This window comes from Monodelphis domestica, chromosome 4 (assembly GCF_027887165.1).
Source record: "Monodelphis domestica isolate mMonDom1 chromosome 4, mMonDom1.pri, whole genome shotgun sequence".
Lineage (NCBI taxonomy): Eukaryota > Metazoa > Chordata > Mammalia > Didelphimorphia > Didelphidae > Monodelphis > Monodelphis domestica.
In genome coordinates this window covers 225,998,065-226,015,052 of record NC_077230.1, presented here as the reverse complement: position 1 = coordinate 226,015,052, position 16,988 = coordinate 225,998,065, and the positions used below count along the sequence as shown (strand labels likewise).

Genomic DNA, 16,988 nt, shown 5'->3' with positions numbered 1-16,988 from the left:
TCCCCAAATGATGGATCAGCAGCCTGGGGTTCCTCAGACCAGAGTCGAAACAAGGACAACATAACTTGAGGCAAGTCTATTTTACCTTGCATGACCTTTTTTCCTGATTCTTTTCTTCCTTCTACTTTATAACCTTGTTTGCTTGCTACCTAGTTTGAAATGGAAATTTTGGAAATTGAAATTGGAACCTACTTCAGTTCTTTTTTTTTAATCCTTACCTTTTTTCTTTCTTAGAATCCATATCAATTCTAGGACAAAAGAGTAGTAAGGGATAGGCAATTGAGGCTAAGTGACTTGCTAATGCGTGGGGTAGAGTGAGCAAAGAACCTGGGATAAAGCTGAATCTGGAAGAGGGAAAGGGTTGGGGGGGGGGGAGGGAATAACAAGTTCCGTTTTGGCTATGGTGACCTTGAGACGACTTTGGGATATCCAGTTTGAAATACCCCCAAAGTGGCCAGTAATTTGGGATTGAGGGTCAGGGGAAAGGTTAGAACTGGATATGTGAATCTAGGTGTCATCTGCATAGAGATGGTAGTAAATCCATGGAAGCTGTGGAGCTAAGCAAGAGTCTAGAAGAGAAGAGGAGAAAAAGGGTCCAAGGACATCAAAGAGGGAAGACTCTGTGTGAATACACAGAGGTTACCCTTGTGTACCCTTCTAATGTTGAGCATAACCACAAAAGGAGCTACAGCAGATGAGAAAATCTCCCAAGGACTTTTCTCCCCTGGCAGCTCAATGCAGATGAGAGAGATTTGGGGAAAATGGAGCTATCTCTAATGGAATGGAATGGGGCAGGACACCAGTGGAGAACTGTAGACCATGGGAAATCTGGGACTTTTCAGAGGACCAGGAGATGGACAAGAAGATTTCAGATGGAGTTATAGAACAAATAGTAACCCATGGTGAGAAAGAGCTGGGAGTCAGGAGACTCGAGTTCCAGACTCCTCTCTGTAATCACTATCTATGTGACTTTGGACACATCAGTTCACTGAACCTCAGTTTCTAAATCTATCAAATATGGGGGTTGGGCTTGACATTTGGAATGTCATTAGCTTTGTCTCCAAGGACCCTTCCTGTACTTATATTCTATAATTTTACAATTTCTAGTAAATAATGTGCTACAGACCATTCAAGAAACATTAAGCATTTGGTGGGTGCAGAATATTATGCTACTTTCATGTGAAAATGGATTCAAAGTCAAAGGGTCTGGGTTTGAATCCTGACTCTGTCACTTACAAAATCTATGACCTTGGGCAAGTCACTTAATCAGGTCTCCCATTCCTCACCTATAAAATGAGAAGTTGGACTAAATGACCACTAGGGTCCCTTCTGTCTCTAACTATAAGAGCCCATGATCCATAATGATTGAGCATTGCTTCCATTCAGGTTCCAAGAACTCAGTAAGTAGTTGATGAAATTCAGGTAAAAAAGCTACAACCACTCTGGAGGAATTGAATCATTGCTGGGAGCCTTTTGTGATATCTTTGCATCCTTCCTATATAACTTTGTTCTCCCTAGTATGATTTTCCTACTTCTTATTAATCCAGTATTCTTTTTTTTTTTTGGTACCTCACAGTCAAATGTCAAAAAGTTAGGTGGCTCAGTGGAGGCAGGAAGATATCTTCCTGAGTTCAAATCCAGCCACAGACACTTACTAGTTATGTGGTTCTGGAAAAATCATTTAACCCTGTTTGCCTCAGTTTCCACAATCTATAAATGAGCTTGAGAAGGAAATGGCAAGCCATTCCAGTATCTTTGCCAAGAAAACCACAAATGGAGTCATAAAAAGTCAGACATGACTCAAAAACAATTGAACGACAAAAGCCAAAATATATTTGAAAATAGAGCCATTAAACTTGACTCAGTTGACTGATTACAAGATCATCACTCACAAATGAGAACAGCTACCTGTTTGGCAATTTCATCAAGAGATGTCAGATCAGCATTATCAAAGGTAATTATACCAACTTCAGCTAGTCTAATAGAGAGATTTTTCCAAGTTGTTGGCTAGAGCTGAAGCCAACTGGATCTGACAGCCCGAAGTAAACTTGATCCTGGGTGTTGACAGCATGTCTGTCACAGGAATAGAGAGCTACATATTTACATCATACATATGTAATGCACCATGCCAGGCACATAGCAGAATCTTAGTCATAGAATATCAGAACTGAAAGAGATTTGTGTAGTGACAAAAAACTCTGAAGCTAAGGGAGTGCCCATCACTGGGTGAGGACTGGTTGAGTAAATGTTGTTATGGTAATTTAATGGAATAATACTATTATACCATAAGAAAGAACGAAAGGGATAGTTTTAGAGAAACCTGGGGTGGTCAGAATGAACTGATACAGGGGGAGTTAGCAGAACCAGGGGACAATTTATATAATAACAACAACACAGTTGATGAAAGACTGACCAGTTATCAGTTATGTCTCTTTTTCCACAACATGCTTAATTTGGAATTTTATTTTGCATGATTGCGCATGTATAACCCATATCAAATTGCTTACTGTCTCAGGGAGAGGGGAGGGAGGAGAGGGAGAGAATTTGGAACTCAAACTTTTAGAAAATTAATGTTAAAATTTGTACATGTAATTGGCAAAATAACATTATTTAAAAATTCTGATCAGTGATAATCAACCATGATTTCAGAGTGCTAATGATGAAATGGGCATTTCATCATTTCAGACAAGATTCAGGATGCATAATAAGAAATTTTTTTTTTAAATCTTTCCCTTATAGCAGTTCTAAGAGAAAAGAAGGGTAAGGATTAGGCAATTGAGGTTTAGTGACTTGCCCAGGGTCACCCAGCTAGGACGTATTTGAGGCCAGATGTGAAACCAGGTCCTTCTGACTTCATACCTGAAACTTTATCCACTGTGTTATCTAGCTGCCTCTAAGACATGCATTCTTGAGCATGGTCAATGCAGAATTTTTAAAATTTATTAGTAGAATTTATTTTCAAACATCTCAAATCCTCCCTCCCTCCCCACACCATAGAAGGCATCAGCCAGTAAAGAGATATGTATAAGGGAAGAGAGACAACATGAATCATGTTACCTTGGAAAACTTATGTGCAAATTTGTTACTGGAATAAAATAAAGGAAAAAATGATAGCAGAAAAAGAGATGAATATATAGATTGTGTCTTTCATTGTTTCTGTTTTTCAGTTCTTCCACTGGAGGTGGATAGTCTCAAGTTATTCTTCAGCTATTACGTTTGTAGCTATATATAATCTTGTCTTGGTTCTATTTATTTCACTCTTCATTATCTCATTTAGTTCTTTCCAGGTTTAAAAAAAGTAACCTTATTGTTTCTTACAACACAGTAGTATTCTATCACAATCATACCACAATTTGTTTAACCATTGCCCAATTGACAAAAATCCCCTCAATTTCCAGTTCTTTGCCACCACAAAAAGAGCTGCTATAAATATTTTGGAACATATAGGTTCTTTTCATATTTCCATGATCTTCTTGGAAAACAGACCCAAAAATGGTATTGTTGGGTCTTGGGGTATTCCCAGTTTTATGACTCTCTGGACATAAATCCAAATTGCTTTCCAAAATGGTTGGATCAGTTCACAGGTCCACCAGCAGTGTATTAGTGTCCATTTTCCCATATCTTCTCCATCATTTGCCATTTTGCCCTTTTGTCATCTTAGTCAACCTAATAGGTATGAGATGATACCTCAGAATTATTTTGGCTTTAATTTTCTAAACAGTAGTAATTTAGAGTATTTTTCATATACCTATATATGGCTTTGATTTCTTTATCTGAAAGTTATGTGTTCATATCTTTTGGTCATTTATCAAGTGGAGAATGTATCATTTTTTATAAACTTGAGAAAATTCTCTATATATTTTAGATATGAGGTTTTTATCCAAGGGGCTATGAACATTTTTCCCAATTTCTGCTTTCTTTATAATCTTGGCAACATTTGTTTTATTTGTACAAAAACTTTTCCATTTAATGTACTTGAAATTATCCATTTTACATTTCACGGTGCTTTCCATCTGTTTACTCCAGAAATTTTTTTTTGCTTGGCAACTTACATTTATTACAAGGATTGTTTTCTGCTTTTTTAAATAATGGAGATGGAGAAGGTAGGAGAAAGTGAAAATAAATGCTGGTTAACTGAAAAATGTAAAAATTCAAAAGAACTGAAAAAGACCATCTGGTCCAACCTCTTCATTTTACAAATGAGGTCCTGAAATATAAACAATGAATATTAGTTAATTGATTAATCATAGATTTGGCTATATAATTTCCCTGATCTAAGACCTCCTAGTTTCCTATTAATACTAGGATCAATTATAAACTCCTTTGTTCAGCATTTAATGTCTTTCACAACCTAGTTCCAAGCTAGTTTTCCAAACTTATTTTAAAATATTATGTTTCACAGATACTATGGTTCAATTAAACTAGCCTTGCTGCCTCTCCCATCAACACACACACACACACACACACACACACACACACACACACACACATATACACACAACATTCCATTGCCCATCCTTAGGCCTTTGCCTAAGTTCTTTTTTTTAATTGAAATTTTTTATTTAATTAATTAATTTAGAATTTTTTTCCATGGTTACATGATTCATGTTCTTTCCCTCCCCTCCTCCCACCCCCATAGCCAACAAGCAATTCCATTGGGTATTATATGTGTCCTTGATCAGAACCTATTTCCATGTTGTTGGTGTTTGCACTACGATGTTCACTTAGAGTCTACATCCCCAATCATATCCCCTCGACCCATATGATCAAGCAGTTGTTTTTCTTCTGTGCTTCTGCTCCCACAGTTCTTTCTCTGAATGTTTTTTTCTCATAAGTCCCTCAGAATTGTCCTGGATCATTGTGTTGCTGCTAGTAAAGGAGTCCATTACATTTGATTGTGACACAGTGTATCAGTCTCTGTGTACAATGTTCTCCTGGTTCTGCTCCTCTCACTCTGCATCACTTCCTGGAGGTTGTTCCAGTCTCCATGGAATTCCTCCACTTCATTATTCCTTTGAGCACAATAGTATTCCATCACCCACATATACCACAATTTGTTCAGCCATTCCCCAATTGATGGGCATACCCTCATTTTCCAATTTTTGGCCACCACAAAGAGTGCAGCTATGAATATTCTTGTACAGGTCCTTTCCCTTATTATCTCTTTGGGGTACAAACCCAGCAGTGCTATGGCTGGATCAAAACTTTGCCTAAGTTCTTTACCATACCTAGAATAAAGTCTCAACCTCCTTAGCTTAGAATCCCTCATATCTGCAGAGTTCAGTTCAGGTACCATTTTCTAGATGAGGACTTTCCCCATTCCTCACCCTCTCCTTCATTACTATTGCTCCCCCCAAAATGATCTCATTTATCTCATACATAGTTTACATATGTAAATGTTGTCTCCCCAGACACTTAAAGGGCACTTAAAGGGCAGGGGTTGTTATTTCATTATTATAAGGATTTTTTCTTGTTTTCAATGGGAACGGGGAGGATAGAAGAAAGAGAATATTGTTCACTGAAAAATATAAAAATTCAAAGGGGGGAAAAGAGATCATCTAGTCCAGTTTCTTTATTGTCTTTGTATACCCATGGCATGACACTATACCTGGCACATAGTAGGAACTTAATAAGTACTTGTTAATTGGAATGAAGTACATTCTGGGTGTGTAATTAGGAAGCTCTCAGTTCTCACCCTTCTCTTGTAAATCTGAGGAGAGTTGGTTGAGAAGCTAGAATTTCAGAAACTATAATCATTGATCCTTCTCTTCACTAGAATGTGGAGAAGAAGAAAAAAATCAAATAAAAAATTCCCTAATCCTCTCTTCTGCTTCTTTCTTCCCATTCCTACCACCCTGAACTGCCCTGGCCTTGTGGCCCTTTTTCACTTGTACCCAAAGTTACTTTCTCAAACTCAAAGAACTGTCAGGATCATCTCTTTAGCCTTGAGCTGAGGGAGAGGAGCTTCTGGGGGGATATCTGCATTAATTACCACATTAATTCCTCCTCTCAGGAAAAAACTCAGCAAGCGCCAAAGCCTTCCTATAGGCAAACACCTGTGATGCCTGGCAGTAGACACAGGTGTTTCAGAACAGAGAGGTGGCATTTGAGCCAAGGTGACAAGAGTCCTGGAAGGGATATTGTTAATAGCTTCTGTGCAGGTGTTCGGCATAATGGGGTGTTAATTGGGTAACAGGTGGAAGCACAGGGGGAAGAGAAAGGCACAGAGTAAGCAGGGCAAATACTCCGCTCTGTAACCTAATTTTAAAGCAAATGGAATTTTCCTTGTATTTGCTTCCATCTGGGCTCAGACAGGTTCCCCAGTCGAAAACAATAGAAATCTAATGAGGAGATCTTAAGTGAAGTTAGTAAAATATTATATCCAGGTCACGGAAAATAATAATCCTGCTGCACTTGGTCTGAGAAGAGTACATCTGGCATACCTGGTCCCTCTGGACACCCCATTTTAAGAGGGACATTAACAAGTTGGAACAAGTCCAGCAAAGCTGGTCACAATAGAGAAGACACAAAACTATAACAGTTGAACAATAATCAGAAGACCTGGGAATTTTCATCCTGCAGAAAAGAAGACTCAGAGTATCTTTAGCAGTCTTCAGATATTTGAAGGACTAGAACATGGACCACCCCCAATGGGAGGAAATATGTTATTGTTCATTCATTTCATGTATGGCCAACTGTTTGATATTTTCTTGCCAAAAAATGCTAGAGTGGTTTGCTATTTCCTTCTCCAGCTCATTTTACGGATGAAGAACCGGGGCAAACAGGGTTAAGTGACTTGCCCAAGGTCATATAACTAGTAAATGTCTGAGGCATATTTGAATTCATCTTCCTGATTCCAGGCACCATGCTCTATCTATTGCACCTACTAGATGCCTCTGAAATATAAGAGAGATCACTTTAAAGTTATACACTCATATTCAAAATAGCAACATCACAGAAGAAGTTTGAAGGAGACCTAGTTAGAGAATAGTTATTGTAAAGTAGTAGAGGTGGGGAGAGAAGTCTGGAAAGACTGGCCATTCTGTGTCCAGGCCTTGGAGCATGTCCAGTACACTCTGTCTGCTATCAACTTATATAGCTTGATGAGACATTCTGTAAATTCTTCATGAAGGGACCCTTTCTCTTCCCATTCAAAGCATGTGCAAGTATTCTCGGGTTTATTCCCATCACTTACCTCATGTTGATGAAAAGACTTTTAAATGGTTGTCAAGCCAGAATCTACTGTGCACACAAGAGGCCGAAACAGATGTAATCTCTCCCTCTCCCTCAGTGGTAAACAGAGCAAGAATTGCTGCACACTTTGAGAAGGGGCCCTTGGGCCTTTTGTTGTTGTTGTTGTTGTTAATTTGAAATTTTTATTTAATTAATTGATTTAGAATATTTTTCCATGGTTACATGATTCATGTTCTTTCCCTCCCCTCCCATAGCCGACGTGCAATTCCACAGGGTTTTATATGTGTCATTGATCCAGACCTATTTCCATGTTACTGATGTTTGCATTAGGAGGTTCATTTAGAGTCTACATCCCCAGTCATATCCCCATTAACTCACATGATCAAGTAGTTGTTTTTCTTCTGCGTTTCTACTCCCACAGTTCTTTCTCATAAGTCCCTCAGAATTGTCCTAGATCATTGCATTGCTGCTAGTAGAGAAGTCCGTTTCATTCGATTGTGCCACAGTGTGTCAGTCTCTGTGTATGATGTTTTCCTGGTTCTGCTCCTCTCACTCTGCATCACTTCCTGGAGGTGATTCCAGTTCACATGGAATTTCTCCAGTTCATTATTCCTTTGAGCACAATAGTATTCCATCACCAACAGATACCACAATTTGTTCAGCCATTCCCCAATTGAAGGGCATCCCCTCATTTTCCAATTTTTTTCCTGGGGCTTTTTTCTTAAGTGGTTACTATGTGGCTGGGGCAGGGAAGGGGCATAGAGGGTAGAGTGATGAATCCTAGGGTCAAGAAGATTCTTCTTCTTGAGTTCAAGTCTGGCTTCAAACATTCACTAGCTGGGTGACCCTGGGCAAGTCACTTAATCTTGTTTGCCTCCATTTCCTCATCTTTAAAATGAGTTGGAGAAGAAAATGGCAAACCATTCTAGTATCTTTGCCAAGAATGCCTAAATGGGGTCAAAAAGTGTTAGACATGACTGAAAACAACTGAACAGTAACAAATAGGCAGCCACTGAGAATGTATTTATGATTTCCTAATCTTAGGTAGAATGAATAACAGAAATAGAAAGGACTAAGTCAGGTGATCCATTGGAGATCCTACAATGGAAGCCTATAGCTCTTAGCAGCTGAGCTCAGGGAGGAGGCAGACCTGAGCAGAGACCTGCTTGACCTTCCCCATGCTGTGAATCCCAGAGGAAAATGACCCTTGCATCAAGCTTTTTCAAAATCCAGATCACCAAATCACTATGTGAGTTGATGCTGGGCAGTGCAAATTGTACCTGTTTTAAGGACTGAGACCTCATCATGGGGTTTTGGTAGACTGCAAGCTTAATAAGTGTCAATGATATGTTGACAGATGATAGGAGAGGATTCACACACACACACAAAAGCTAACTTAGTAGAGTACCCAGAATGAAAATGAGACCCTTGGGGTCCCTTCCCCCTAATCAGATGGCACTTGGAATACTGTCGTAAATTATAGATACCATATTTTAGGAAAGGCATTGATAAACTAGAGCAATCCAAAGAAGAGAGATCAATATGGTATATTCAACTTGTTTGGCTTGGTCTTGAGGCGGATAGGTGAAGAGAGCTTTGGGAGAAGAGTTAAAGAGAGGACTAATTCTGCTTAACATAAAAAAAGGAAGAGTATTGCTTGCTACTTAATACCTCAGTGATCTTGTGCAAACCACTTCTTTGAACCTCCACAATACAGTTTTTCAGATACTTGCAAAAGCCTTTTCTTCTCTATTAGCTAAACAGCCCTAGTTCTGGGAGGCAGAACCAAGATGGCGGCTTAGTAGCAGCAAAAGCTGAAACCACCCTGACAATCCTTCCAAACCAATCTTTGAAAAATGCCTCAAAACAAGTGGAGTCAAAGCAGGATAGAATGAGGGGGCTCTCCCACTGAACATAACGTGAAAGATAGGCAGAGAAAATTACTTTTCATGGGATTAGGGGGAACTAGAAGGAAATTTGTACCCAGAGGAATGCTGGCCAACCCTCCTCCCCCCCAACCAACTGTGCCAGGTCAATTTTAGGATCATGGGACCCAGGCTATACCAACAAAAGAGCACCTCAGACCCCCCCACCCTTGAAATCTCAGGCCTTGGCACCAGTCTGCAGTGAGACCCTGAAGTCCATAGTGCCTTTCAAGCCTGTGCTGTGGTGAAACCCTTAGCCCCAGTGAAAAATAGCTTAGAGTATTGAGTCCTGAAAGCCATCAACAGAGGAGACAGAATTAGCAGCTTTCAGAACTCCCAGTCCACATTGCAAGAAAAAAAAAAGGCAGGAAAATAAGCAAACAGCAAAAGAAATACCTAACCACAAAAAAATTTTCATGGAGACAAAGAGCAAAGCACAGAGTCAATAGGGTATGGGGAGTCAATAGGGGAGATCCAAGCAACCACAGGAAAAACTTCAAAGAAAAATGGGAATTAGTCTCAGATGCTAGAAGAATTCAAAAAGGAATTAAATAATTAAATAAGTGGAAGAAAATGGCAAAAAGAAATGAAAGTAATGCAAAAAGAATATAACAGCTTGAAAAGCAAAATTGGACAACTGGGAAAAGAGGCACAAAAATCCAATAAAGAAAAGAATTTCAGGAATAGAATGAATCAAATGGAAAAAGAGGATCAAAAGGTCATGGAAGAAATTCATTCTTTAAAAATTAGAATTGGGGAATTGAAGAAAAAAACTTCATGAGACATCAAGAAACAATAAAACAAAACCAAAAGAATGAAAAAAATAGAAGAAAATGAACAACCCTAGTCCCTTCAATAGGTCCTTATACACCATGGTCTCTCATCTTCTTGTCATCATTGTATAAACTGCTCTGGTTCTGCTCACTTCTCTTTGTATAAGTTCATTAAAGTCTTCCTAGTTTCCTTTTTTAAAAAAACCTTACTTTGTATCTTAATAACAATTCTAAATCAGAAGAGCAAGGGCTAGGCAAAAGGAATTAAGTGACTCGCCCAGAGTCACACACTTAAGAAGTGTTTGAGCTCGGATTTGAACCCTGATTCTCCCTACTCCAACCTTGATGCTCTACCCTCTGTACTTTGGATTTTACTTTCCATAATTGTTTATTTTGGCATTTCTTATAGTATAATAATTTATTATTTCCCTAAATTCCAGTTTTTTTAGTCATTCCACAATAGGAGGATATCCCTTTAATTTCCCATTTCTGGCTAAAGAGAATTGCTGTAAATATTTTTGCATATATAGATCCTTTTCTTCTTTCTATAATTTCTTTAATACTTATAATGATATAGTAGGATCAAAGGGTATGTATTTCTGTACATAGTTCTGAATTGCTTTTCAGAAAGGCTCTACCAATTCACAGCTCTATCAATAATGCACTCGTATTCCTACTTTGTCACAGCCCCTCCAACATGTGTCACTCAAAGTACAAGGAATATCAGGTATACAACAGCCTTTATTTAACTCTACTGAAAATTAAAACATAAATGACTCTGAGTGGACTATGAATAATCAGTAAAATTCTACTCTTTCCCTCTCCCAGAACTCTATATAGACTCCGGATTGGTGGCACCATTCTGTGGTTTACATTCCTACCAGAAGGAAAGCAGAGTTGGGGTTTCTAAAGAAGTAATCCTCAGGGGCAGCTAGGTAGCAAAATGGATAGAGTTCCAGACCTGGAGATGGGAAATCCTGGTCTCAGACAATTCCTACCTATGTGACCCAAAGCAAGTCACTTAACACCCACTGCCTAGCCCATTATAAAATGGAAGTTAAGTTTTTTGTTTTTAAAGTAGTCCTCTTCTTATTACACCTGCATAGTCCAACTAATTTATATTAATAGCAGAGAGCAAAGTTCAGGTCTTTCCCATGTTGTGGTTTAGTCTCTTTGCCATTTTTTCCAGCTTCAAGCCCATGCTCATCATCTTCTTTTCCAGAAGAGGCTAAGACTACTCAAAAAGTTCTTCTCACTTCAAAAACAATATATTTAAAGTAACTTCATTAAGTACTAAACATATGTCAGAAAATTTGCCCTCCTTTATCCAGGAAACTGGGAAAAATAACTCATTTCTCAGACATATGGGGCATTGCCTACAACTCTGAGGTGTCATTTCCCCCAAAGTAACCATTATTAAGTCCCAAGATAGGGAGGCTTACACAGGCTTGGAACTAAGATCTCTTAGTTCTGTTATTCTCTCATCTGAACTCAGTTTTCTGCAGAACTCTCCAACAAAAAGAAAAAGACCCAAATCTGTAAATAATCTTCTTTTTCTTTTATTTTTAAAAGACATTTTATTTTACCAATTACATGTAATAATTTTCCACATAAGTTTTCTGAAGTTGTTGACTCCCTGCTTTCCCTCCCTCCCCCTTCCTAGAGATGGTAATTTAATTTGGATTATACAAGTATTATCATTCAAAACCTATTTCCATATTGTTCATTGTTATAAAAAAAACATATTTATATAAAATAAAAACAAAAAAAACTAAAGTGAAAAATCATATGATTTAATCTATATTCCCACTCCAACAGTTCTTTCTCTACAGGTGGATAGCATTCTTTGTCATAAAGCCATCAGAACTGTCCTGGATCATTGTATTGCTGAGAGTAGCTAAGTCTTTCACAGTTGATCATGTCACAAGATTCCTGTTACTGTGTATAATGTTCTTCTGGTTCTGCCTATTTCACTGCATCAGTTCATGAAGGTCTTTCCAGTTTTTTCTGAAAACATCCTATTTATCGTTTCTTATAGTACAATAGTATTCTGTCACCCTCATATACCACAATTTGCTCAGACATTCCCCAATTGATGGGCATCCCTTCAATTTCCAATTCTTTGCCACCACAAAAAGAATTGCTTTAAATATTTTTGTATAAGTAGATCCTTTCCCCTTATTTTGGTCTTTTTGGTATACAGACTAGTAGTAGTATTACTGAGTCAAAGGATATGCCCAGTTTTATAGCTCACTGGGCATTGAATTGCCCTCTAGAATGTTGGATCAGTTCACAACTTCACCAACAATGCATTAGTGTCTCAATTTTGGCACCTCCCCTCCAATATTTATTACTTTCTTTTATTGTCATATTGGTCAATCTGATACTTGTGGGGTGGTACCTAAGAGTTGTTTTAATTTGCATTTCTCTAATAAAGAGGGATTTAGATGATTTTTTCATGATTATTGAGAGCTTTGATTTCTTCATCTGAAGACAGCTTGTTTATAACCTTTGACCATTTGTCAATTGGCTTGTATTCTTATAAATTTGATTTCATTCAATAACCCCCCCCTTTTCAACAGGCTCAGTACAAAAGGCTATCTCTGACCTACAAGAGATTATGCCAGCCAATTAATCTAATAGATTAGACCTAAAGAGAAGTACTCATCATCTCAATAAAAGGGTATCAATAGTCATGCCCCACATCCTCCATAAGGAAATGTAATCAAAGCCCCGAAGTCTTATGCCCTGTAATCCTAACTCCATGATCACTGCTGATCACACACACACACATACTCATGCAATACAAAATAGCACTGAGGACAACAAAAAGAACTTCTTCAAACTATATTTAAAGTAAGAAAAGCAAAGATTGAGCTTACTGCTTGAGGTAGATATTGTAATGAGATCTTTCACTAAAGTGAAAATAGAACTGTGATTCTTATTTTGCTTGTCTTTTCTGTCAAATGGAGTGATCATCAGATTGGAAAAGGTAGAATCAAGATATTTAAGAGAAACTAAAAGACAGGATAAACGAGGAATAGGAAATGAGGACCTATCTTGAATCTTAGATTAATGATAGAACAGTGTACTGAAAGAACTTGGAATTCTGGGTAGAGGAAGGTGCCACTGGCCTGGAAATGAACAAGGATTCTTGTCTCTAAAACAGAGAACCTGGATCTTGAAAACTATAAGTCAGAGACATTAGTTCCTGCCAAAATTTTAGAATGGATTATTAATATGTTGTTTGTATGCAACTAGAAAAGGAGGTAATGATATCTAGAAGTCAAAACCCACAAGCATGACTTTAGCAAGATGCAATAAATGAAAAGTCTGGAACTTTTAAAAAATTATACAAGTAGATGGGGGCAGCATGGCTAGTAGATAGAAGATTATGTGGAAAAAACTAAAGGGTTTTAATTAACCTTAAGTTAATTATACTTTAAGAGTGAACTGGCAAAAACATAGAGTAAGCTAATGCACTCTTTTTTTTTAACCCTTACTTTCTGTCTTAGCAACACTCTAAGACAAGGGTTAGGCAAATGGTGACCTGACCAGGGTCACATGGTTAGGAAATGTCTGAGGTCAAATTTGAACCCAGGTCCTCCAGACTCTAGGCCTGTGTCCACTGTGCTTCCTAGCTGCCCCAATACTAAACTTTTGGAACATAAATACAAGCAAAAGAAAAATAGTTCCTGCTCTCAGGGAACTTACCTTTTAATGGAGGAAAGCATAAAAAGAAGTTGAAAAGGACAGTGGGGGGAAACCTACACAATAGGGTTAGGATGCAGAAATCTGGAATAGTCCAGCCTGGTGAAAAATGAAGAGATGGTTGGGCTGAAATCCCTCTTTAAATGGAAGTTCTGGAGGAAATCATCCAATTGGAGAGAAGGGCTCCAGGTATAGGCGGCACTTCTGCCAGGTGAGTTCCAGGGTGGAAGTGATCTTCCAAGATGAAGAGGACTCACAGGAGAAGTCCAAAGGGCAGCCTGGTGAGAACTGAAGAGAAGAAAGGTCATTGTGTGTTTTTATATTCCCAGAAAGATTTGAAGAGGAGGTAGGAATAGAAAATATGTAAGACACATTGCATACATTATAGAGCCATTTAGATGCTAGTTCCTACTTCTATTGCCACTTGAATGGTGAGGGTTTTTGAAGAAGAGAGAGGAGGCAGCTTGGGCTCCTCTTATGCATGCAGCCCAAGACTCCAGGCACTGGGTTGAACAGCAGCATTATGCCCCCTTTTTCAGAACACAGCCAGCTTGCCTGACCTGATAACAATGTGCATTTGGCCAGGCTAAGCCTCACTGCCTTTGCAGATGAATCTGGGAAGCTGGCAAAGGTTTGCAGGAGGAACAGAAGGTAGGCCTGCAGAAAGAATGCCTTCATGGGCCAAGGACACAAACCTAAGGAAAAAGGAAAGTAGAAAGAAGCCCATTCTAATAGCTCACCCTTACCGGGACTCAGAGATACTCCTGGTCCCAGGGGATTCTCTGAGCATATTTATTTAGCCTAAAAAGAGAAGTAAGGGAAAACTAGTCTTGTCACCACATTTTTAAAGCAGTTACCAGATTTATGAATGAGCTGTATTGTATGGTTGACTCACCATTTATCTGTGGGTGGGTTATCCACAGAGACTTAGAGCTTCCTCCCAATATCATCCAGTGAAATTTCAGACCAGAGATCATGAGGAGATTTCTGCCACGAGTGGCCAGTTTGGGTTGTTGTTTCTTTTTTCTTTTAATGTATGAGGCAGCTATGTGTAGTGGTGGAGAGAGTGCTGGCCTCGCCTGCCTGCCTCAGTTTCCTCAATTGTAAAACGGGGCTAGCAATAGCATCAACCACCCAAACCTGTTTCAAGGATTAAATGAGGCAAGATTTGTAAAGCACCTGGCCTGCAGTAGCTGAGAAATAAATACTTGTTCTCTTGCCCCCTCCCTTCCTGTGCTTAAGGGGACATGTGGCTTTCCCCTCAAAAAATTCAGAACTCTTGAAAGTCTCATTCTCTGAGGGTTCTAAATAGCTGATTTCTGTTTGTGCCCCCTTGTTGAAATCAGTTATTAAATCTATTAAAAGAAAGTTATTTAGGTGTCTGATCTGCAAGGGAAATATAGATAGAGTAAAGAAGAACAAAGGTGAGAAAAAATAGCGGCTACCAACTGGCATCTGTTTTTCTTTTCCCTTCTCAAGCAGGCCTGTGTTACTTTGCTGCTCGGTAAATGAAGAGGACCAGAATTTTTGACTAAACACAAAAACACTTTGAAGAGCTCAAGATTCCGTGTACGATGCTATGTCAATTTTAGGGTGAGATTGTTCTCTGTGCTGGGATCCCTAAGTATCCCCAATACCTGGTTACCTACTGGCAGCATTTTATTCTCCCAATGTTTAACCAAGAGTAATCATCTCATTCCTGAGGCCAGTCCAAGGCAGGTCTCCATTTCCTTGAACCATCTGTATAGCAAACCAAAGGCTCAGTCAATCACTGAACTGAGCCAGAGGTGTGATAGAGGCTAGCACTAGAGAAAAAGTGCCAGACTGAAGAGAATATAAAATTGATCACCTGGATGGGGGGAGGGGCCCCAGGAGTGAATTTCCTGAGGAGGAGAGACTCTAACTCAGTCTTGAGACATTGAAGAGAGAAGGTAGATAAAGACTTTCTCCTGAGGGTTACCCCCTTTTCCTGCTGGTGACTGGAAGTCTTTCCTCCCCCTCCCCCAATACTTCCCAATTGAAGGGACTTTCTGAAGAGAAACCTGAGCAGACTTTATCTCAGCTCCTGTTGCCCAGGAGTGAGTCAACCTGACTTTCTCTCAGGGGGCTCAGGTTGCCACGACCTGAGTTCCCCCCAAACTCAAGGAGGGAGGAAAAGGGTTTAGATAGAGGCAGGGACCCCCTTTTCCCACTTTCCTTTTCCCATTCTTCCCTGCCCATTATTCCATTTGTATTACCTGATTGAATTAACATTAAAGTTATCTGTTCCCCAAGCTGAGTGTGATTGAATGGATCAAGGGGGAGATCCTTTGGTCTCTAGTAGTGGAGAGGGGACAAGAAGGACAAGAGTGAATTGGGGAGAGCAGCTTTAGCTAAAGAGAGAAAGCAGAAAGGGAAAAATCTTCAAACCCCCTCTCCTCTCTCTGAGCCAACCTGTTACATCTTCTGTCTCCCCTGAACCCCACTTTGTGGGAAGGGGGGTTCTCCTCTTTTTTTCTCTCTCTCCATACCAAAAGCCCAAACCTCCCTCTCAGGGTACATCCCTTTCTTTTTATTTTTTTAAAACAGAGGACAAGGGAAAGGGTAGAAATTGTTCTTCGCACCTGCATCTTCGTGGTTGGGAGGCCTCGGCCCAAGCCATTCCTTTGATTGATTGGGATGGCTCAGCAGCTTAATATTGACCCTCAGTGGCTCCACGTTCCCAGGCCAACTCTGGACCAGTGGGAAGAAGGTGGTGACCATACAAGTCTAACTTTAAAAAAAACTCCCTAAACTGTCATTTAAAATTAGGACTTAAGGTGGAGAAGAAGCCCAAACAAAAGTTTTCTCTTCCCCAGATTTTTTCCCAGCTCCCCCTCTTCTTTCTCATTTACCCCCTCAGCTGTCGCCACTGTTACTCACCTGAGGAAAGGAAGTTAAAGTTTACCAGGTGCTACCACAACTAGGATTAGTGAGACAGGTGGTGCCTTTAACTTTATTTTACAGATGGGGAAACTGAAGATCAGATAGGGTAAGTGATTTCTCCAGGGTCACATAGTTAATAAATTTCAGAACTGGTAGTGGTTCAAGGAAAAAACACTATGTAACCAGAAGATCCAAATTGCCTTTGATAGTGATGTGGGACAAGTTGAATAAGCCTCAGTTTCCTCATCTGTAAAATTAAAGGGTTGGACTAGAGAGCCTCCAGGTCTCTTACAGCTCCTTATTTATAATCATATGAAATTTTTTAAACCCTTATTTTCTATCTTCGAATCAGTTCCTAGGGAGAAAGAAGAGCAGTAAGGTCCAGGCAACTGATGGTAAGTGACTTCCCCAGGGTCACACAGGTGGGAAGTATCAGAGGCCAGATTGGAACCCAGGACCAGGTGCCCAGACCTGGCTCTTA

General features: G+C 39.4%; 1 long non-coding RNA gene across 2 annotated transcripts; it reads right to left on the bottom strand.

The window, feature by feature from the left end:
• Positions 1–1,813: 1,813 nt before the first annotated feature.
• On the bottom strand, positions 1,814–14,218 carry LOC103098856 (uncharacterized). 2 transcript variants are annotated; one of them, XR_467823.2, is made up of 3 exons: positions 13,985–14,218; positions 13,607–13,891; positions 1,814–7,806 (listed from the first exon to the last, which is right to left on the bottom strand). It is a non-coding gene; the product is annotated as an uncharacterized LOC103098856 (long non-coding RNA). The 2 variants fall into 2 exon arrangements; XR_008911281.1 differs by having other exon boundaries at positions 13,607–14,180.
• Positions 14,219–16,988: the final 2,770 nt, after the last annotated feature.